Below are 22,533 nucleotides of genomic sequence, written 5' to 3' on the forward strand. Positions count from 1 at the left end.
GTACTGTGCACTAATTAGCGCGCGCTGCCATTATGGCGGTCAAACCTGTCCCCGGGGGAAAGGAGGAGGTGGGAGCACTCCCACCTCCCCCATAAGCATCCAATAGGCGGCGTTCTGCGGGGCGTGAACCGGAAGCACTTTAGTGCTTCCGGTTCACACGGGCATCCGGCGTGGGGGTCCGGCCGGTTTAGAATGGCCTGGCCCGTGCCCCCCCCTTTAAAAGGGGGTGTGGGGAGCGGAACAGTCTCTTGTTCTACGCTCCCCACGGGCACAGCACCCGGGCCACCAGCGGCCTGCAATGTATTTTCCCCACCCACCATCCCCTAAGGCAGGCAATTTAATTGTGTTGGTCAGGAATGTATTTTGATTGTTCTATTAGAACATTTTCATTACAGGTATCTCAGGAGATAGCATTAATGTAAACTTGATGATTGGGTACATTTTAATGGTGTTTATCAGTAATGTATTTGTTTTGTTCTTTTGATTTTATTGCAGGTATCTCAGGAGATAGAATTAATGTAAATTTGATGATCGGGTACACTTTAAATATGTTTGGCAGTAATGCATTTGCTTGGCTCTTTTACTTTTATTGCAGGTATTTCAGGAGATAGAGTTAATGAAAATGAAGTGAATTTATAATAATAAAAGTGTCATTATTGGTAAGTTTGTCAAGTACAGGATTGGTTAATACAGAGTTATGTGATTGAAATGTAAAGTTTAAATAAATGTCAGTATATGTTATTTGATTTCAGGTAATAATGTCGTATTTAGTTGTGTCTCCGGTCAGGCGGTATGGTCATGATTGGTAAGCATAGTCTTCGGTCCTTAGCGGTCAAAACCATGTAACTCCAGGGGCAGTGACAGCCGGTAGGTAGGCTGTCGGGGTGCGGGGGCCAGGGGAGTCATTCCTTCCAGTGGGCCTGTGGCCACCCCCGCACGCGCATGCGCATCAGGGCGCAAGCATGCAGAATTTCTGCCGCCCCCGTTATGGAGTTTAAGGCACAGGGCGTATGGGGGGCCCGGGGGAAAGTATCCGACCGATAAGCTGTACCCCCTGCACAAGCCAACTCCGGCGAAGTAATTTCTCGTAGTTTTCTGGGATCTCGAGGCTGCCAGTCATTGACCTTGCCGTAGGCTCTAGAGGGGACACACAGAAAGTGAATATATGCATTGTTAGATTTACGGTAAGAGTGTCGTGTGTATTAGAGTGAAGGATAGCCATGTGACATCATCTGTCTAACAATGTATCTGGCCTTTCTGCGTAATTGTACATAATGTTAATAAATAATGTTTTTTAATTTTGCAATAAATACGGCCGGGGTGTTACACCCTCTAATCCAAAAATTGGTGTGGTCTCAATACTTGCCTTGAAGGAGGGAGGGAGACCTCATCCGGGCAAGGGCTGTGGGTACCAAAGGTTACCAAAGGTAAAGAGGGGACTTGGGGGAGTACCAGCGATGGCCATTACTGATGCTGCAATGTCAAGTATGACCCTACAAATTGTGCTGAAGTCAACTGTGCATTCTTCGAACCCAAGCATCACTCTTGTCTCACCCATGTGTGGGTATATTTTCATAACAATCCCACATACAGCATGTTATTTACTTATTTCAGTGCACTGACAATGTGCAGAGAAAATCAGCAAAACATAGCCTTGCGTGCACTTGTAAAGCAGATGATATCCTAAATAATTTGAGGATAACATTATGTGCTCTAGTCTGCTGAGTTAGATTGCTGCCAGCTTTTTCTAAGCAGCTCCCAGTAAGCTATTAGCTGCTCACTCATGCTTGGACAGTTGCCACCATTGCCATGTGGGTAAGCAACGATGTACTTCACAATATGCAACATCTGCCTCCATACGCCCCTCTATCGAACTCAAAGTCACACATTTTATCAACCTCAGAAGAATGAATGCTCAATTTAGCCCTACCATGATTTTGGTCTATGATGTGCAGTTTTGTGCACTTGCGCAGATACTTAACTTACTGAAGATGGTCAAGAAGGAGGAATGTAAATGTTACTTCGAGAGAGGAGACAAGAGGCTCTATCGCGCAGACTCTCTATTTTCTTTATTTTGCACAACACTTAAAAGAATAGTACAACTTCCTTAATTCTGCTTCACTGGGCAGGAAATTATCAACACAAAGTACCTCCCCATCTATAAAGGGCAGTACTCTATACATAATTTCATCTTTTCTTGCTACTAGAGAAAAGTGCTATACAAAACATAGTCTGCAAGCATTGGATTGTGATTTACTGTAGACGTATTTATTGTTTGATATTTAAACTGAAGATTTCATTGTTTAAGGCCAATTTTAAGACAGGTGCCTGCTCTCAAGGCTCTATGTGAAATTGCTGTTTTATTTTGAGAGAATTTCACTCCCTTACTTTTAAGGCTTTCATGTGAAATTGTTACTTTCTGTCAGCTTGCTGTGGCTGATTTGTTTAGTTAACGTCGCCTTTGCCTGTTTTCAAGGTTCATGTTTGTAGCAGGGGAAGGCTGCTGGGGAGTTTTGCTTCTATTTTTTTTATGTTCAGATACATTGTATTATTTGTTGCAAGGCAGACTCCGTTCTGCAAGCAGCTGCCTGGCTTTATGTAAATGCCATTTCATTTCTGTATGCCTGTTTTAATATATTTGTTCTAAGAAAATATTGTGAGGATTCAATTCCTTGTTTGCTGATTAAAATGGTTGATCACAATGATAATAATGAGGATGATAAAGTTAGCAAGAAACAATTTGTGAATATTTGGATAATTCAGTTTCTAATTCTATTCATAGATGGGGTTCCCTACATCATCTAGAAGTGTAGCCACCGATATAGGAAATTCCATTGTGAACATTATTACAAGCTCTTTAATTCGTAGAGATTTCCAGCATACGGAATTTTGTAGACACTTGTGGCAAACGAATGATGAAACAATTGTTTTCCCACGTGCATATGAAGGAGATGAATTTGGGTGCGGGAGATAATTATTTGATATCAGTGTGGCAAAACACTATTGTGGGTAATATGGGAGGCCCAAGTAAGAGGCCTTATGAGGATTTATATTCAAAGAATTTCGATGATGGTTATGAAGTCCTGAAAAAGATGAAATCTGGGGTAAAGCCTCATATCGCTATTTTGGATGCTGTAGGTTCTCCCATGTTTGAGCCGGGGCTCATTCAGCATCCAAATTCAGGGTAGTGGGCTCCTTCACCATACACTGATTAATACTGGGACCAAGATAAAAAGTCCATTGGACAGGGGTGTTAGATTTAAAATGAGGGCGGAGTGTCCAGGCCCAATAATAACTCTGGGATTGGGTGTTAAATTTGTAACAGTTTTAAGCAAAGATGAGAAGGACACTGCAAAAGAGGAGGATAGGACATGGTCGTCATGTCAAGATAAATTATTGATACAGTGAGTCCTGCTTCCCATAATCTGTGTGCTGAACCGATGAGGAAGTCAGGGAGTTAACCAGCGGCGGCTCCTTTGCTATAGTGGAGGAGCGTCGCTCACCCTGCCAGCAGCCGAAAAATGAAAAATAGAATGATATTGAACATGTGTTTATTATCATTTTGTTTTTCTCCGTTGTGTCGCCTACTGGACGGTGCCATGGGGATGACAGGCAGAGGGGGGGTGGTAGGTGCACTGGTTGTCAGTGTGCACAATGGTTTGGCCAGCCATCTCAGGCCGGTCAAACGGTCATGCGCACTGAAGCGCGCTCCAACCAAGCTGCGTCGCTGTATTGGAGAGAACGATGGGTTTAACACAGATCTCTTTACTGGAGGCGAAGGTTTGATTTGCTCTGCATTCCATCCATCATCTGTGTGTCTTTTGCTTTCTTGCCCTAAGTGTGCCGGGTATGCCTGGATGTGGGTGCCGGGCCCACTGTGTCACTGGATTCAAGCTAGTCTGGCTGATGAGGGGTGATGACCCAAAACTGGTCACAGGATGTTTGTTTCTGGTGCACGGAGGATCTGGCTAGGCAGTTCAAGCTAGAATGTTCCAATGAGGGACAGGGTCAAGACTGATTTGCATATGGCTGGGTCTAAACTGGGGTGTCATGGTGAGGCAAACAACAATGTATTGAACCCAGATCTCTTTACTGGAGGTGAATGTTTGATATGCTCTGCATTCCATCTATCATCTGTGTGTCTTTTTGGGTTGGAGGGACCAGCAGGCACAGACTCCCAGTCTCCCTGGGAGCGAAAATCATTGGTGCTCAGGCCAATCCTGACGCTGCTTTAATGCAGCGTCAGGATTGGCCCAGGAGATTCTGGGAGCCTGTGCCTGCAGCGGTGACAGAGCCATAGAGGAGCGGCAAACAGGTAAGTTATTTTCTTTTTATTGTTTTGTTTCTCCATCCCGGTCCCCCCTCCCCATCTGCCCCGCCACTTTACACAGACACAGGCCACAAATGGAGTTAATTGGGGCCAAAATCAATTTCTGGTTGGGCCCAAAGTGTGATCAGCTTTTTTCAGGATGCAAATGCAGGCTTTCGTTTGAAAGGTGCAATGGACTTGTAGTGTACTGATCCCAAACTTAGGGAGCCAGCAGGCTCAGAAAAAGGAGCCAATTCTCAAGGGCCTCTGTTTGAGGATACCTTTATTAAAGAAATTGAGTGGTATGTTCAGACTTTTGCCTTTCTGGGCAAGTCACAATCATCCCTGGCCTGTATTTTGGATGATGTATCTCTCGACCGGTGGGTCCTTCTACAGACCATTTCACCAGCAGCTGTATGAATATTCACGGCCAACATTCTTACCACAAATAAGAAGGGGAAGACACTTTGTTATCAGCAGAGGCCAAGCAAGGGAATGGGGAACTAAAGACAAGTGTTGTGTCCTCTGCCCTTATGACAGGTGAAGGCAGGGTGGCCCTTTTTGTTACGTTTAATACCCCTAGGTATTACAGACAGCAAGAGGTTTTCAAATAGTATTCCATACAACCCCAATACAGACCAGATGGCCCATTCCAATACATTTCCCTAAGGAAGGTTGTGTTGTGGTCCCTGTAAAGGTACAGGGGTTGTTTCAGAAGTGAGCTATAGTCCTATGTCACTTACACACCAAAGGATTTGTCAGCAACATCTTCCTAGTGAAGAAGAACAAACACCATCAGCCAGTAATCAATTTAAGGAGGCTAAACCAATTCATTGTTGTTAGAAATGGTGGGGTCTCTAGTTGGCAGTGGTATACATCTTGACATTTTAAGGACTCTTACTTATAATCAGATTAAGGGGATTACACCCCAAGGTAACCCCTGCTCACCCCCATTGTAGCCTGGCATGAGCAGTTAGGCCTATCTTCAAAGGTTGTCTTTGTATTGCACAAGTTCTTGTTCTGCCTGGTCTTGATTCCGGTCACACTCCTGGGGATGGAGACAGCCTTGTGAGAGGCCTGGCACAACCCTATTCAGGTGTCAGTGAAAACTCATCCCACCACTCTAGCTCAGGAAGACCCATCAGCCTGGTGATGGGCCATCAGGATATGCAGGGCACACCTAAACACCATTTGTGTGACTGTCTCGATTGAATGCACAAACAGGCCCTGTCAGTCTAAACCAGGCTTTGATTCCACAGGCAGGCATAGGCACAGGGTGGTCACACAAGCAAATGCTCACTTTCTAAAAGTGACATTTTCAAACACACAGTTTAAAAACATTTTTACTAAAACATGTGTTTTTAAATTCTGAACTCAGGGAGCCCAAACTCCAAATCTCTATCCCTTCTCTATTGAAAGTCCTAAAGCCAACAAAAAGATAGTCAGAAACATAGAAGGCAAACATCTAAAAAAGGCATGGCATAAACCAGCAAAAAGAGACAGGTCCCACATTTCTTTATAGCCATTTCAAAATGGAAACCGTCATATACCTGAGAGACATCCTTCTTTTGGGTGACTGAATGGGTGTATTTGGATTTTAAACATGCCTACTTGACAGTGGCTATATATCGGGAGCATAGGAAGTACCAGCACTTTCTAGGGCAAAGACAGGTGCTTAGATTCAAGTCCCTTCCATTTGATGTATCCTTTGGAGAGTAAAGTAGTAAGCTCGGCCCTGTATGGAGCCGAGCTCTGGGGGTTTGATAACATCGATGATATCTTCAAGTCGGAACATAAATTCCTTAGAGAGCTAGTTTCACTTTCCACTAGCACTCCCCTGAAACCAATTTTATGCGATATGGGCAGGCGCTCCTTTAGTGACATTGCCAGGTCCCGTCCCTTGTTCTTCTGGGCACGCCTACGGCGGACGCAGGAGCACTCTGGGTATGCAGCAGCACTCTCAGAGGTCCTTGCACTCGACCTAGGCAATAAAGTCAAATGGCTGGCGAACCTCAAGAAATTACTAACTGATCTTGGGCTGTCCGGGGCATGGGCAAGTTATATCCCTCCGGCAAAAGAGGAGCTTAAACTACTTTACTGGAACTGGGTAGGTGATCTGGAGTTAAGAAATCCGCATATGGGAAAACTAACCGAGGAGTTCTTCTCGCACAAACAATATAGTTGCTTTGAACCATATATGGACTTTATTCAAGTCCCAAGAGAGAGAACTCTTTATATCCAATTTAGGTTAGGGTCCCTACCCTTAAATTCGTTCACAGCAAAATGGAATCCTCCGAAATCTTCAGCACAATCATGCCCATGTTGCCCAGCGCCGGAGGAAAGCACAGCCCATTTTCTTTTTGCTTGCCCTGTATACAAAACTGGCAAGGGCCAGATGGCTAAAACCAATCTGCAGAAACCTTGGTATAACAAAACATTCTGTTGCCCTCCGAATTCTAAGAACAGACGGCACTCCATCTCTGATCTGCGGAGTGGCAAAGTTTCTAGGCTGTGCATGGAATAAGCGAAAAACAATACTAAAGGAAAGTCTTCTGGAGTGATAATGTTACGCTGCTAAATTAGAATTACCAGGATGTTCTGTTTTATTGTTTTATTCCTATGAATTCTTACATATTTTGTGACATAATGTTTTAGATGGACAAATTCATCTAATAATTTTATACCTATAACTCATTTTTATAAATTGTAGCTCTTATGTTTTGTACGTATGATGTAGAATGCTTTTATGGTATTTTTTATCGAATAAAGCAATATTAACTACTTAACCTTTGGTTCTTGGTGCTTTACCAAGTTGACGAGGCCACTGGCAGTGGCCCATGGAGCACAGGGACTGAGGATGGCAGTGTACCTGGACAATATCAGATTCCTGAGACAGAGTTGATGGAGGTTGGTGAAGCAAGTTCTGGGGACCATATGGTTGATTCAGTCATTGGGGTACCTTATAAGTGCTGAATAATTAGAGTTGGTGCCCTCAAGAAGGATGGATTTCTTGTGGTTTCTAGTAGATTCTGAAAAGGAGATTCTTCTTAAAATAGAAGCAAAGTTAAAGGAGATAAAGACGGAGCCGAGAGTGAAGATGTCACAACATCACATTTCTCTCAGCCATTTAATGAGGCTGCTCTTGTCCTTAATTCAGGTGATTTTTCCAGGACCACATACTATAAGGCTCTCTGGTGCCTGAAGATAAGACACCTTCAGATAAGAAACCTTCAGATAGGGGAATACTCACAAACAGTCATTTTAGATCAGGAGTCAAAAGAGGAGATACGTTGGTGGATAAGTCTTATAGACACATGGAATGGGTGTGTCATGTTCTCTAAGTCCCCAGATCTTGTCTTAGAATCAGATGTAGGTCTTTAGGGTGGGGGGACAAGAAGTGACAGTTACTCGACTGGAGTGGGATTGTCTAGCAAAAAATCCTTAATGCACCAAAATTGTTCAGAGCTTCTTGGAGACTCCTTTGCAATCTCTTTTACAATCCAGAGCTTTGCACAAAACAGAGTCAAATGTGCAAACCTCCTTCACATGGAAATCATTACAGCAGTCACATACATAAACAGACTGGAAGGAGCAAGGTCCAAGCTATTGGTGGTTCTGGCCAGGTCTCTTTGGTAATTTTGTCCACAGAGGAAAATATCTCTGTTGGCAGAATATATTCCTGGACTGAACAATACAGTAGTAGATTGTTATTTGAGGATCAATTATTGCAGCAAACAGAGGAGTCTGGATCTCCAAGAACCTCAGGCTTCTAACAAGACATGGGATCCTTTCAGTGTATACCTCTTTGCACCCCACTTGACATCTCATTTAGGAAGATCTAACAGCTAGAGACCAATGAAGAAACTATAGCAACAGATTATTTTCTTCAGGACTGGTCCAATGGTTTATGGTTTATTATGATAACAACATATATTTCCCAAATTCGCAGACTGGTGGCAAGGGTCATCTTGGTAACTCCATTGTGGAGGGAACAGCTTTAGTTCCCTTGAAGCCTAAAAGTATCACTTGATTGCCCAATAGGTATTCCAACCGGTCCCCAGCTGGTGGCATGGAGCCTTTCAGGATGCTCACCGCCATACTGTGCCTTTTGGATTCAGCTTTTACTTATATCTGAGCATTCTGGGTGAAAAGTACAACAAGGGCCTGTAAGTTAGCATGAAAATACCTGGAGTTGCTGGTGTATGGCTAGAGGTAGTGATCTCATCTTTTCTGATGTTACAAGTGTTCTGACATTTTTGGCATAAATAGAAGCTGGACAGAAGGCTTATAGAACTATTAATGAATATAGATCATATATCATATATAGATCAGCTATATCATCAGGACATCAGAAAGTTGAAGGTAAACGAGTTGGGGAACACCCACTGGTGTGTAAATTATTGAAGGGTATTAGATATATACATCCACCTGAGGATGTGGAGATGGTTCCACACCTTTTTTCTATCAAGAGAGGACAATGAGACGTTGTTTTTTAGGCTGCTGTCAGCAAAATTGTTAATGTTGTTATGTTTGGTTTCTCTTTGAAGGGTATGAGATGCTAGAGCACTAGATATTCCTGTCATGAAGTTTTTCCTGTGGAGCTCAGTTTACAATACCAAGATGTACCGAAAATATCTACCTTTGAGTCCCCTGCCTTTCCTCTACAACCTAAGTTGTCTGTAGTTAGATGTCTCAAGCAGTACATGTAAGTAAGAGAGAGTGTGAGGATATCTGATACACAGCTTTTGATAGCTTTGCACTAGCCATTTAAGTCTGTGTCTTCTACTACCCTTAATCAGTGGTTAAAAGTATAATAATCATGGCAGGGATGGACACAGACTGTTTTATGATTTCACTCGGGAAGAGGTGTAATAGCTTCTAAAACTTTTCAGACCTGGGCAAGGATAGAGGATATTATGCGAACGGCAGATTGATCAATTATATCTACATTTAAATTTTTTAATGCAAACCCATTGAGCATGCGGCTTTAGTGGCTGTGCAAAGGCTTTGAACTAGTATAATAGAGACTCTTGTCTTGTAATAAAATTGCAGATTCTCTAAGGTAATATATAAGGAGAGTCCTGATTTTCTGAAAGACAAAAGAGGCGAAATTATTCAACATCTGATTTTTGTTAGCAGTTCCTTTAGCTGATGGTAATATATCTGTTTGATTACTTCTATTTCCAATCTTGGCTATCCAAGCAGTGGGTTCAAGCATCCAATCGTAATCTGGCTGGAAAACTGCATGCAACGCAAATTGAACATTTGTCCTGAGAGGAGGGAGTTCTTTAACTACTTCTTAGTTTTCTGTCACTGTTTATGATTTGCTGGATTGTTCATGGACTATGGACTCTTACTCATCAAGAAAAGAGGAAAGTTTGTATGAACTACTTCTGGTTATAGTTGAGAATGACCTTTGTTAGTGGTAATAGCATCCTGCCCAGGAGAACAGGATTATGAGAGCTGTAGTTGTGATTGGTAACTAAACAGAAAAGAAAATGTGGAAAAGCATTTTTATTTAAAGTTGACAGGTAGGTGAGCGGAACCAACACAGCGGAGGGTGGGGGCGTCACACAAGCAACACAGGAGAGGGCGGGGGGACATGGAAGCAACACAGTGAAGGTTAGCAAAAAGCAGAAGCAACAAAGGGAGCATGAAAGCAACAAGGAAGGGTTGGAGGGGATGCAAATACAACATGCGGAACGGTGAGAGGAACAAGGAAGCAGCAAGTGCCGTGCATCCTTGTTCCATACAGAGGGTTTCATATAGTAGTTATACCCCATTTCAGGGCGGGACAGGTATAAGCAAGGCGAGTACTATGTGAGAAATGGCTGAGAGACATCACGAGGCAGAAGTTGCCCAGACATGTCAAGATAACTTTGCAGTGGCATGCAGACATATGCTGAGTTGATTAGGTGAAATAGATTGAAGTCATCTAGGTGAAGTTGAGTAAGTTCAATTGAATAGAACCTTGAAGTTCAGGGGTCTTCTACCAAACCATTTGAGCACGGCAGAGCAGATGACAAGTTGACTTTTTAGGTGTCGGACAGATTCTTGACTCCATTGTCAGTGGTGAAGTCTGACAATCATTTTATTTAAAAAACAAAACAACAAAAATGTAGGCCTGGCCATTGAGATGCTTTAGTTGTGTCATCAGTCTACTGTTTTTCAAATGAATCAAGATAATGTCCGTTCATTGAAGGGCTTTTGGTCACCAGGCTTTATTCATTGGCCTGATTTACATTTTATTTTTGTATAAAAGCTTTAAAAATGTCTCTTTATTGTCCCTGTTCCACAGTCGCCTATTTAGAAAATGGTTTGTTTCTTGTCTTCTTTTAGAAGTTGCTGTTATAAAGTGTTTATGTGACAGTGTGATGTTGCAGCTGTTTCCAATTTGCGCGCTTGAGTAGTATGCCATAACTGAAAGTCTTGTGTTATTATTTAATTTATTCCCATGAAAGAGTCTGTGAGATGTTTTACGCTGTTGCAGATAGCTCTACCTACCACAGAACCAGAGATCACGTATGACTGTTATCTTGGGGAGGATACACATCACTAGCATTTCAGAAACACATATTTTAATTATTTAATCTATATCATTCATATCTGCTGAAGGTAGGTGGATTGTCCACCAGAGTGTATGCCTTGCGAAAAACTCACACATTGGTGACTACAGCCATACCCCATACAGCAATATTATCCACTAAAGTGCAGCAAATCTTGCTGTGAGTTCCTTGTTGCTGGTGAATACTCACCCTCTACAGCAGTTGCTATTTTCAGAAGCGTAATCACATTCCTTTTGTATGTTTGAAGTCAACCTGTGCATATTATAGCTTCATCGTTCCAAACAGGTCAGTGGATTCTGGTGCATTGAATCAACATACTGAGTTTACATTGATTCAACCAACATAAATGTCTCTTGTTACCTTCTCATCAACATGTGACACTGTGGTTGTTATACAACCCTGCCACTAGTTTAATGCTGTGCCATCGGCTGTGGCTAGTAACCGACTCTTTGTTACGTGGTGATGCCTTTAATTATGTGGGGCCTGACTTGCAAATGTATACCATTTAGTGTATCTGTATATTGCGGAGTGGATGCACCTACCACACAGACATGAAATCAAACAAGAAAGACTTCACTCCATTTGTGTGTCCTCACTCCATTTGAGTTCTCTATTGGAGATCTGTGTATCTTGATGCTAAGAGAAAATTAATTGGTCATGTGCATGCGGTCTGAGAGCAGAATAAACCTTTCATTGCCCCTTAGATTTATTTTAATCATGCGTTGATGGGACTGCAATTGCCAATTTCATTGTTCATGGTACCCCATATTCTTCGCTTAGGCGTGTCCCTACAAAGTTGACCAGTCTTACTCCTACTAGTGCTAACAATACCACACGTGTCAGCCAGATATGAGCTAATATCTATGGTGAGACTGAGTGAACCCATAAACAGGATATCTCACAACATCGACTAAGCCTTCTTCTCAAAACAACATAAACATGTTGGCCCAGATTTATAAAGTTGTCACAGATGCACCACAGCCCCCAAAGTTGCCTCATTGTGTGGAGTGACAGGGAGAGAGAAGGAAAGGGCCATATCTACAAAGCTATGGCACTATCCTGCCCTCTCCTTAGTGCTGGCACACAGTTAGGCTGCCTAGCGGCATGCACTCACCCTAGTTCAAGAGACGGTGCGTGAGTCGAGCATAGGTTTTGTACTCAAAGGATACCTTTCCAGTACAAAATACTCTGAGCTTTAATCTGAGTACGGCGGTCCTAACATCGACGTACTAGCAGTGGCGGTCTGACCAGCGCCACCACTGCGGGTCCGCACTCCATATTTCGAGTGCGGCAGTTGAACCCCCTCAGGACCGCTGCCTCTGGAGGGATCACAGATACCCTGGCAGTGGCGCAGCAGAAAAGGGCAGGAATATGCTGGTGGTGCCGCTTCAGTATTGGCGAGCATATACTGAGTTGCATTTCCACTGCCCATGCATGTGGATGACCCCCTGGAATTGCATCCCTGTTCCTGCATGGTGTGACATGCACCATGTTGTGCATTCCACACCAAGAAGCAACGTGATGCAGGCGATGTCACGGCGGCGATCTGCTGTTAAGGCTCTCCTTTGAGCCTAACACAGCCACCACTGTGAGACGCCGCAGCACCGCCCGCCCTGGATTCAACTCAGAATCCCGCAGGCGGGAGCACCACAGGCTTGTTGGTCCTCCTGCAAGCGCAATGGTGGCAGTGCTGCAAGAGGACTGGCAAACTTGTAATAAGGCCCTATGCTTACATTAATTTTAAAACTTTTCCCACTTCGGTTGTGTGCTGTATAGTGCAGTACACATACAAAGTGCTCAAAGTTAGGAGAAATAAAAGCATTTCGCTCTTTAATGCCTGCTTCAAAGTGGTTTCATTTTTTGGCACAAAACCCTGTCTACTATTATTAGTAGATAAAGTTTCGCGTCGGGAACCATGGCTGGCTGGTTGCATGGGAATTCTCATATACCACCCATGGAGCGCCTCCTCGAAGCAGAGTAACTCACAGCAGCGATTTACGCTGCTTTGCATTACTTTCAGGCAACTTTCCAGTGCAAAACAAGTTTTGCTCTGGAAAGTAAATAAAAAAGACATTTTACATTGGTTTGAGTCAGTTTATGTGACCCAAACCCAGTGCAAAATGCTTGTAAATCTGGGCCGTAATCTATTTATTGCTATATCAAACATTGTCACTGTTACAGTTGTGCTCCATCTCTTTTTTTTATAGCGGTCAGTTTTAGTATTAAAATTACAAAGCATGTTACAAATTATGAATATGTAAGCTGCTTTTGTATCGAAAATGTTGAGGTTAGTTGTTCACAATGCTTTCTTTGCAAATTATGAGCCGATGAATTTAAGAACGTGAACCAGTTATAAAATTGATGCAACAAGATAAAAAAAGGGGTTATGTTTAACAAAATAAAAAAAAAAATTGCTAATTTTCCAAAATTGTACAATTTTCATTATTTTGCATAATGTCATCTTTTTGTTTCTGAAAGGCAACACGTTCTGATGTTTTCTATGAACACAATCTTAATGGAAACACTCCTCTTTTTCGTTTTCTGCCCTGATTGCGTTTGAAAAAAATGGATTACATCTTCTACCCAAATTTTCTGTAAAAAATCAGTAAGTTCAGTAACTTTTTCGCCTCGGTGTAATTTCCCTTGTAGAAAAAGTCAAATGTCTGTGGAAAAGTGTGCAAGACTGTACGTCATTTATTTATTGTATATATGGTTTCCTGGACTTTTTTTGGTTTGCTCATTCATGGAAATCATTTGACAGAGAAGAGGGGCAGGATGAATTAGAAAACAGCCATGAGAACAGACGTTATAAGGCGTTTAGGGAACAAGAACCTTTGGATTAAAATAAAACCTTAAAGGAAGCATAATGGTCATATTTTTAGTTGAAAGAGGAACAGGATGTAGATTGTTGCTTTGACATTTCTTCTACAGAAGTCTGTTGTCCTGCATGTCCTGCAGGATGGACCCGAATTAACCCAGAAAAAGAGTTATTTGGGTTGAAAAGGTCTCTACTTCCTTTTAGTTTATATCATTTTTTTCGATCAGGTTTGGAAAACATTTGTTTTACATCTGAAAGCAGCAGATCTGCTTTGAATGTGAAATGATAAAATGGCCTGTTCCTCGGCTCTGTGTACTCCCATTTGGTTGCACTCCTGAGTTGTATTTCTTTTATTGTTAACAGCTGCTCTTTGGTTATTGCATCTATAGGAAAAGCAGGCCACTTTTCATTCCAAATTCTTTATGTTTTTTAATCTTTTATGGGTTCAATTTATTTGTATTTGATGAAAAAAACTCACGCATTACCTTTGATTCTTGAAGTTAGTTTAATCTCAAATTTCCTACAGAAAACCATTGAATAACTGCACATCGGTATCCAAACCTGAAATTGAGTGACTGGATAAAGTAGTGAATTGGTTGTAGATCCTCGTCCAAAGGGTACACTGGAATTCAGTGAACATCTACTAGACAACTTTGGAATGCCAGTGTACCCAGTGTTTAACTTTGCCTTTACCGAAATGTATCATTTCTTTTAGAAAATATATTACATACTTGTATCATGTTGCTAAATGATACACCAATGAGCAAGGGCAACCACCATCGGTGTTGAGAAATAATCACTAATCACTAATTTTAATCCTCGGCGAGAAGTCTATGAGGAAAGATTCAAGCAATTAAAGGACCATGGCATCAATGCCCATTTGATCATCAAGCATGTCGAGGAACGTTTCGTGGTTGACCATGTTGAAGGTTGATAATTGATAGAAAAGAAGCAGGAGGCAGGAGTTGCCAGAGTCTAGGTTTCAAAGTGCATTGTTGATCCTCTGTAGTAAAGCTGTCCCTATGCTGTAGCTCTGATTGAAACCGTTGGGGGTTGTTATCTTTATTGTGTTGGGTAAGCAGCTTTGCTAAACAACTTTCAATGATTTTGCGAGTTAAGGCAGGTTGGAGATGGGGTGATAATTGTTAAAGTCAGTAATATCTGTGTAGGGTTTTTTGAGGAGGGGTGAGTTGCCCAGTTTTGAGGCGGTGAGGAAATGTACTTTGGTTGAGGGAAAGATTCACCAATTTTCCCCAGTAAGGGAGCATGTGAACATAAAGGTCTTTGGCAAAGTTACCCAGGATTGGGTCCACCTAGTGGTTCGAGGTTTGTTTTTCATGATCATTTTGAGTAAGTCTTCCTCTGTAATGGTTTTAAATATTTGCCTGTTGTCTTTGGATGTGCATGGCAGGGGAGGGGGAGGGTGGAAGTCTTGTGTCAAAGCACTTTACTTTGGATTTGAAGACCTGTAGAAACTCTTCTGCTTTTGTTAGTGGGTAATCAAACTTGGTTGGAAGTGGAGGGGCTGTTGACAGTTTTCACCAGGTCATAAAATTGTTATGGATGGTTCTCGGCTGAGTCTAGGAGGGATCTGAAGCAATTTGGTTTCTAGAAAAAGATATGCCATTTGTACAGGGACCTAACTTTTCTGAGACATTAGAGGTTAGTTGTAGAAGGTGACTGTCTATGCCTTATGTTGTTTCCTTTTGCTTTGAAGTAGAGCAACTTTATCAGGCAGGTCAGAGAGACATCCAAGATAGTGGTATGTGAAGTCATTGACTTCTGTGATGGGGCTGATGGGAGATAGTACTTTCTGGGCAGTGTTGCTGAGTATGCTGATGACCAAGTTCTTGGTATCTCAAAACCAGGTAATTGCTCTTTTTGCTTGTCCCATTGTCACAGTCTGAGAGTCGTAAGGTTAAGCGAATAAGGAAATGATTGGACCAGTCTGCTGGTATCGGTTCATCCACTAGGAGCAAGTTCTTGTTTGGAGATAAGTAGGTCAAGAATGGAAGCTTTTGTATGTGTTGGTTTTAGGTTATGTTGTATCAGATCGTTGTCAGAGAGAGTGGAGGCAAAGTGATTTACTGCAGGCTCTTTTGTGGTGCCCTAGTGAAGATTTAAGTCTCCTAGAAAGATCACTTTGTGTTGTTTGGTCATTAATGAGGTCAAAACATTCTTTGGTAAAGATGTGTATCACCTTGTGGGTGGCAGATTGCATTTATTCTTAAAGGGGAATTGTGTTGTGTGCGAAGATCCTAAGTGAGGCATTGGAATGTGGAAGAAGAGCATTTGGTATATCCCTGCACTGTAGTGAGTTTCTGAAGGTGGCTGCAATACCTCCCCTAACTCTGCCTACATGATCCTTTCTGACGATGGAGTAATTTGGAGGAAGTAGAAGTTCAAAAGTGTACAGGATTTGTAATTGAACCAGGTCTCATGAAGAATTAAGAGATCAAGTTTGTTGTGTGCAATGGTGTCTGAAATGTCCTGCTTTTTGCTTCATTGCACATCTGTAGCTGTGTAGCATGCAGCATAAAGCTGAGTTAATGGATTTGGTGTGAGGGTGTCAGAGGTTTTGGGTATGATGAGAATAATGTTCCTGTTAGCAGGCTACTGCTTTGGACAGGTCCAGTGTTTGAGACAAGTCAAGGAAATAGTCAGAGTACTGTGTTGGACGGAGTTGTTTATAGAGGTGATGGTAGTGGAAGAAAAGGAAGTAGAGAAGGCTTGGGCTATGGGGTGCTTTAACTTGCAATTAAATAATATATCATACCACACCATACCATTATCGGCAATACCATACTGTATAATGACAGACCATACCATACTAAACACTATACAATGGCAGGCAATACCATACTATACCATACCATGCCATGACAGGCCGTACCACACAACTCTATACAATGACAGGCAATACCATACCATACCATATCATACCATACAATGACAGACCATACCATAGCCATACTACAAAATGACAGGCCATACCATATCATACGATAACATTACATACCATACCATACAAATGTATACTTCCCCAAGAGCACATACAATTCAGGTGTGAATATCATTCTTGTAACTAGTTCCCAGTTTGTGCTGGGAAATAGTGGTATGTAGTTTCTAACCATGTCGAAGCTGATATATAATTTGTTATGATGTCTGTCCAACCACTTCAAGTCACTTCTAATGAAATGTAATCCATCTCTTAGATGTGAGTGGGACTTTTCTGCAAACCAAGCAAAAAATAACCACAAAACACCCTATTAGTTTCTGCTTTTATTGGCATCCTTGGTTCCAGTATGCAAGCGCTTTCTTTGACCTCTAGTAGACTCCAACCCTCCATTGGCTATCACAGTAGGCACACCTTTGCAGTGCAACAGTTAGGTCGGAATCATTTCATGGGTCTGAGAGACATTCCCATCTTATGGTCCCTCCATATAAAGCTGAGGCTAGCATGAATTCTAGCTCCCATCTCAGACTACTTAATTTAATCTCGTCTGTCTCCATTGGCAGACTGCCTTTTAATCTGTATAGGTAGGTACGCACTTCACGCCAGAGTGATTTCTTTGTTCTGACTTTATTTGGGGTATTCACCAATATTGCTTAAACTGACAGGCTCCAATATCTGGCAAATTCATCCATTAGATGATCTGGAATTAAAATGTGCTATATCTTGCTTCCTTTCATAATCTACAGAATTTGACTGACTTAAATGATTTAATGCTTTGTGCACAAAAATGCCTACCTTGAACTGCACACCTATTTTCTACCTGGCCATTGTTGCCCTTTGATGATGTGCCTCAGTTGGTTTCAGCTTTTGATTTCTCCACATGTTGGGAGACTGTGGTGATATGCAAGGTTACTCATGCATGGCAGGGGATTTCTCTCTGGTCTGTCCAATGCTTCTGTGGTGATTCTGAGGTGGGGCGTGTTAGAACTGGTGTTGTCTGACACTACAGTCGCTATTGTACTGAGAAATAAAAAGTGGCTTCGGCACCAGCATGTGGCATTTATATATTTCCTCACTATTGCTGGTGTGTTTAAAGCTAAAATGTTCTGTAGCCCAAAATGAAATAAGATGCACCAATTCACAGGTCTATGTAGATCTCAACAGCAGTTGCTGCAATGGTGTGTTTGGAGATTTAAATATGTGTCTTGAGTAAATCGTTATGGTGTGAGCTGGGTCATTTGAAACGCCTCCTTTGCAGATGAATTTGACTCTTCTCAGGGACCAATTATATGACAACGGGATGCTCATATTTTTGGCTGTCAGCAGGTATCAAAATCTATGTGCTTTCTATGTCAGCTCTTTAGTCTTTTACATGAACAGGACCTAAGAACTAGGAAGTCTGAACTAGGAAGTCTGGAAATTTAGCAACAAATTTCTACTAAGTTACATGTTTATTGCAGGATTCTGCTAAGCAGGTAGCATTGGCTGATTTCTCTGCTTTCTTCTGGAAATAGTGGGCTCCTTACTGCAGTTATTGGGGCTATCATCTACCGAAGATTGTTGGCCCACTCATTGTTCCTTCAGCACAACAGTTGCTTGAGATCTTTAAATGTTGCATTGCTATGCAGGCCAAACAACAACCTGCAGGGACTAATTTACTGAGTATTTGCTGCCCTAAAAATTCTGTCTATCCTTTATTTCTCAGAAATTCAGCTTTTGGCTATTGCCTACTGTCTTGGAAGTAAAGAGTCAATGGTTTAACCCCAGGCAGTGCATTTAGACCCTTATTGCAAGTTCAGGACTGAACTTGCACAGGGATCAAAATTACAAGGCGTGTGATCATTATCATGCGATCACAGTTTTCCAACTGAATGAGGTCTGTAAAAATGTCAAAACAAGTGGAATTGGGAGTGTTAAATATCAACTCAATGTGTTATGCCTCAATAGCTAGTTGAAAACTTTGAATATGAGATATTTACCATGTGTGCTAAATACCTCACCTTAGGATAATGGCATCTACTTGGTGTGGTAGTGATAAATACCTCATCATATTCAGACTAACTTGTATTGAGGACTTATAGTTTTTATCTGTTCTAAATAGTAATGTTGTAGAACTGAGCTGGGTAAATTGAACTCCTAATGTTAGTACCCATGGGCAATTCTGTTCATGTAGGCTCCAGGTGCTCCTTCCTATCATAAAATTAATCATATTTCAGCATTGGTCTATGATCACCGATGTACTAGGGTGTGGCAACTTGATGCAAGGTCATTGAAGGGCATCTATATAAGAGCTTCAAGGAGAAACATATGATCTTACATCATATTGGTTAACCATAAAAATAGGTTACCAGGACTGTCTTCAGTGACCTCTATGTTATGGTTAGCTCTTCACTCATGATATTTACCTTATCTTCTGTGCTTTAACCACTGAGTAGCACTATGGTTTAGCCTTTCCCTTCAGGAGTGAAAACGGTTGGAATACTTGAATATCGAAAGGCAATTTCACGCTGTTGGTGACTGTGACCAGGATTTATGATGTTCTAGTGGTTAGAGATTACTATTGTATCTACTTATGTCTACACTGTGTTATTTTAGCAAGGTCTATATTCACACATTATGATATGCATATCCTTTTGTTGTGCCCCCTTTAGTCTTGAGAAAGTTCATTTACAAATGAACAAAGCATGTGGTGGCTTGAGGAAGACTGACAAATATTGCCTGGAATAAACAAGAATATCTGCATCAGGATCAATAGGATTTCAATTGCAATTGTTTTGACTTTATTTACTTGTCTTTTAATGAAGCAGAATACCTGTAGCATTGACTAACAGTGATGCTACTTTGCTTTGGGATTCCCAGTGTATGACTGAGAAAAGAGAAGATTCAAAGTGACTTTAGCGGTCATACAGCGGCCATACTTAGTGCATCCTTTAATTCCTCTACAAGACACTGGCAATGAGTATTGCTATCAAACTGCTTGCTAATGAGACAATGCCTGGCTCAGGGACCTGAATCAATCACATGTTAGGATAGGTGATCAGTCAACAGGTGGCGCAGTGGTCATATGGTGAAGTGCTTCAATCATACATTCAGTGTCAGTTTAGCATCTTTTGAAGTCCTTAGTAATGGTGCCGGTGCCTATAAAGGCTATGACCAGTGAGTTAACTGATTAAGCCTGCTTGAGGATCAGAAATATCACCTGAAGTGAGAGCTGCACTTTCAAGGTGAGTGTGTCTGATCTAGAAGGCATGTTGACTGAAACTGGAGGAAGCAATAGTATCAAAAATTACTAATTAAGACTGCCTTCCATGACAGCATCTCATGTGGACACCATTGATTAGAGCATCGTAAGAAAGTGGGTTATTAATTGGGGTGGGCAGTCGCCCATCTCAAAGATTCATAATGCTGTCCTATCAATGTGAACCCCAAAAGTCTCTAGATTAACATGAGCTCAACCCCCTGGTAGCTATGGCACAGAACAGACACGCTTAACTTAGGTCAATTTATTTATGCAGTACTAAAACAGTAATAAAGTCAAAATATCACATAATAAAATCCTACCCCGTATCAGAACAATAGAGTATCTTGTAATAAACAAAATGACACCAAAATGACAAAAAGCCAATAAGAAGAACTAAAGATATGAGTTTTTAAATTTTTAAGTGAAAATAGCACTGATAAGCAAAAAGCGCCAAGGATAGTCTATGGTTGCCGTAGACAAGGACCTAGGAGCACTTTGAGGATGGATCCAAATGTCAGACAGGCAAGGATTTTTCGTGCTAACTTAAGGCCTGATTTAGATCTTGTCAGGTTTGTCCATTACAACACTAACAGATATCCCTTCTGCCGAAATGTGAATCCCATTATATCCTATGGGATTTCTATTTTGGCAGGCAGGATATCCGTCACCAGTATAACAGAGTAACAGTCGCGCGCATAGCGAAAAAGCCTTAGAAACTGCAAGGGCTTGGGAGGTGCTTACGCTTTTATTGAAGACAACAGAGGCGGACTCGGATGCAGACTCCGCCGCAAGTGATTCGTCTGACCAGAACAGTTGACAACTTGGTTGACACGCACTTGGGGGTGCGGGGGCTCCCCTGTTGGCTTGTCATCATTCATGGTTTTATTGCAGGCCTGTATCGCCATCCAGTGTAATATTGCATATAGTGGAAAGATGTATTGAGCCTGACTGCCGTTATTATTAGAGTTGTTGTTCTATGTGCCACACCTGTGGGAGGGAGGGTGGGAGGGCGGTGAGGGTGGGAGAGGTCTTCTTTTGGTTGGGTATGTCCCTCATATGGTCGTTAGTCTACTCTATTGTGGAACGTTTTATATTCCGGCGATTATTTCTGGCCAACAGATGCACTGGTATGGGGAGGCGCCATCATGTATGGTTTGACTGATTTCTTATCCCCAATTGCCACCTATACCTTTGTAACGTACTACAGACGTTGGTCTCTTATAAATGCCTGAATGATGATCTGTATATGTCATATGGTTTCGAAGTTCATTGAATAAACATATTTACAAACAAAACCAGTATAACAGAGTAACTCATTTCTCCAAAGTCTTAATCAGGCCCTTAGTCTGCAAAATGGAAGTCAAAATCTGTCAGGTGGGCAAAGGATCAAGCCATATCCAAACAGGTCTCCGCAAGTCTGAATACCTCTCTGAGGTCCCACTGAAACAGATCTACTTTTGTGAATAACCAGGACAAACCTATTGTCTCAGCTCACAAAGTTTGCCCTATTTCCTGGATTGACCCTGTTGTCTGGACCTATTCCCCTGGAGGTATGGAATTCAAAATATTCACCTTTGAGGGCCCATCATTGAGGTATATTCTATTACTTTGCCAAAGACTTGGACCAGTCAGATGCTCACTCCCTCCTATATCCCTTCGGGCGGTGAGAAGTTTGTTTATGTAACGCACTCTCTTCTTTTATTTGTTGCAGCAGTCACATAAACTACTGCACTTGTAAGACAACAGACAACCCGCAAAGATGAATTCTTAACCGTCCCAGGGAGAGCTACCTTGCCAACACAAAGGATCTAAGTAAAAATATACACTTTATGATTAAAGAGTAGTGCACACAATTCTAGTCAGGAAATCCAGTGTGTCCTACCAGCACTACAAGAGAATTTCCTTGATGAAGACCGTTAGAAATTGGATCTGTAGTTGGCAGAGGATTGCACCTTGTCCAAGTAAGGCCCACAATCCTAGTCAGGGTACGTTAGATACACAACCTAAATTAACATGTCAAAAAATCAACTTTATTGTAGGATTACTTAAAATCCTTTACAAAAGCAGAACAGATAAATACAAGTTAAGAAGAAGGTAAAGATAAAATGAATAAAATCTGATGAGGGTTTAAGATGCAAAATGCAATCGTAGTCTCCAGAGAGCAAATAACTTTGTGCGGGAAAAGGTACGTTTATAATTAAAACAGATGTTTGGTATTACATGCAAAGAGTGTGCAAAGCTACATCCCTAGGTCTATTAAATGTCCTGTAACTAGTGAAAGTTAATATAGACAGTAGTAGTGTTAAGAGGGTGATACTGAGCGAGTGCAGGTGTTCCGTGAATCATAAGTTATTTTAGAGTCAGTTCTCAGGCAGATCGTAAAGACATTCCAGCAGACCCATAAAACTTCCCAATTCGTGCGAGCTCCATCGGGACTATGGTGGTGTATATATGCCTTAAGGCCTCTTTGCATGTTCTTACTCCGTGCTGAATGAACATGGTTCTTAAATACAAACGTCTTGGGGACTGCAGAGCTGGACAACAGCAAATGACATGCTCCGCAGATTCTGTGTGGTATTGGCACAAACAGCATCCAGTCCCACTTGACAACCAATTTTTCTAATGAGCTCTATAGTCTTGAAT

The 22,533-nt window shown here is 41.8% G+C and overlaps 1 protein-coding gene across 1 annotated transcript in view; it reads left to right on the forward strand.

Annotated features, from left to right (window-relative positions):
* TMEM26 (transmembrane protein 26) overlaps window positions 1-22,533 on the forward strand; it is a 527,742-nt gene that overhangs the window by 146,595 nt on the left and 358,614 nt on the right. The window lies entirely within an intron of this gene.

The sequence above is a fragment of the Triturus cristatus genome, chromosome 1_2 (assembly GCF_964204655.1).
Source record: "Triturus cristatus chromosome 1_2, aTriCri1.1, whole genome shotgun sequence".
NCBI lineage: Eukaryota > Metazoa > Chordata > Amphibia > Caudata > Salamandridae > Triturus > Triturus cristatus.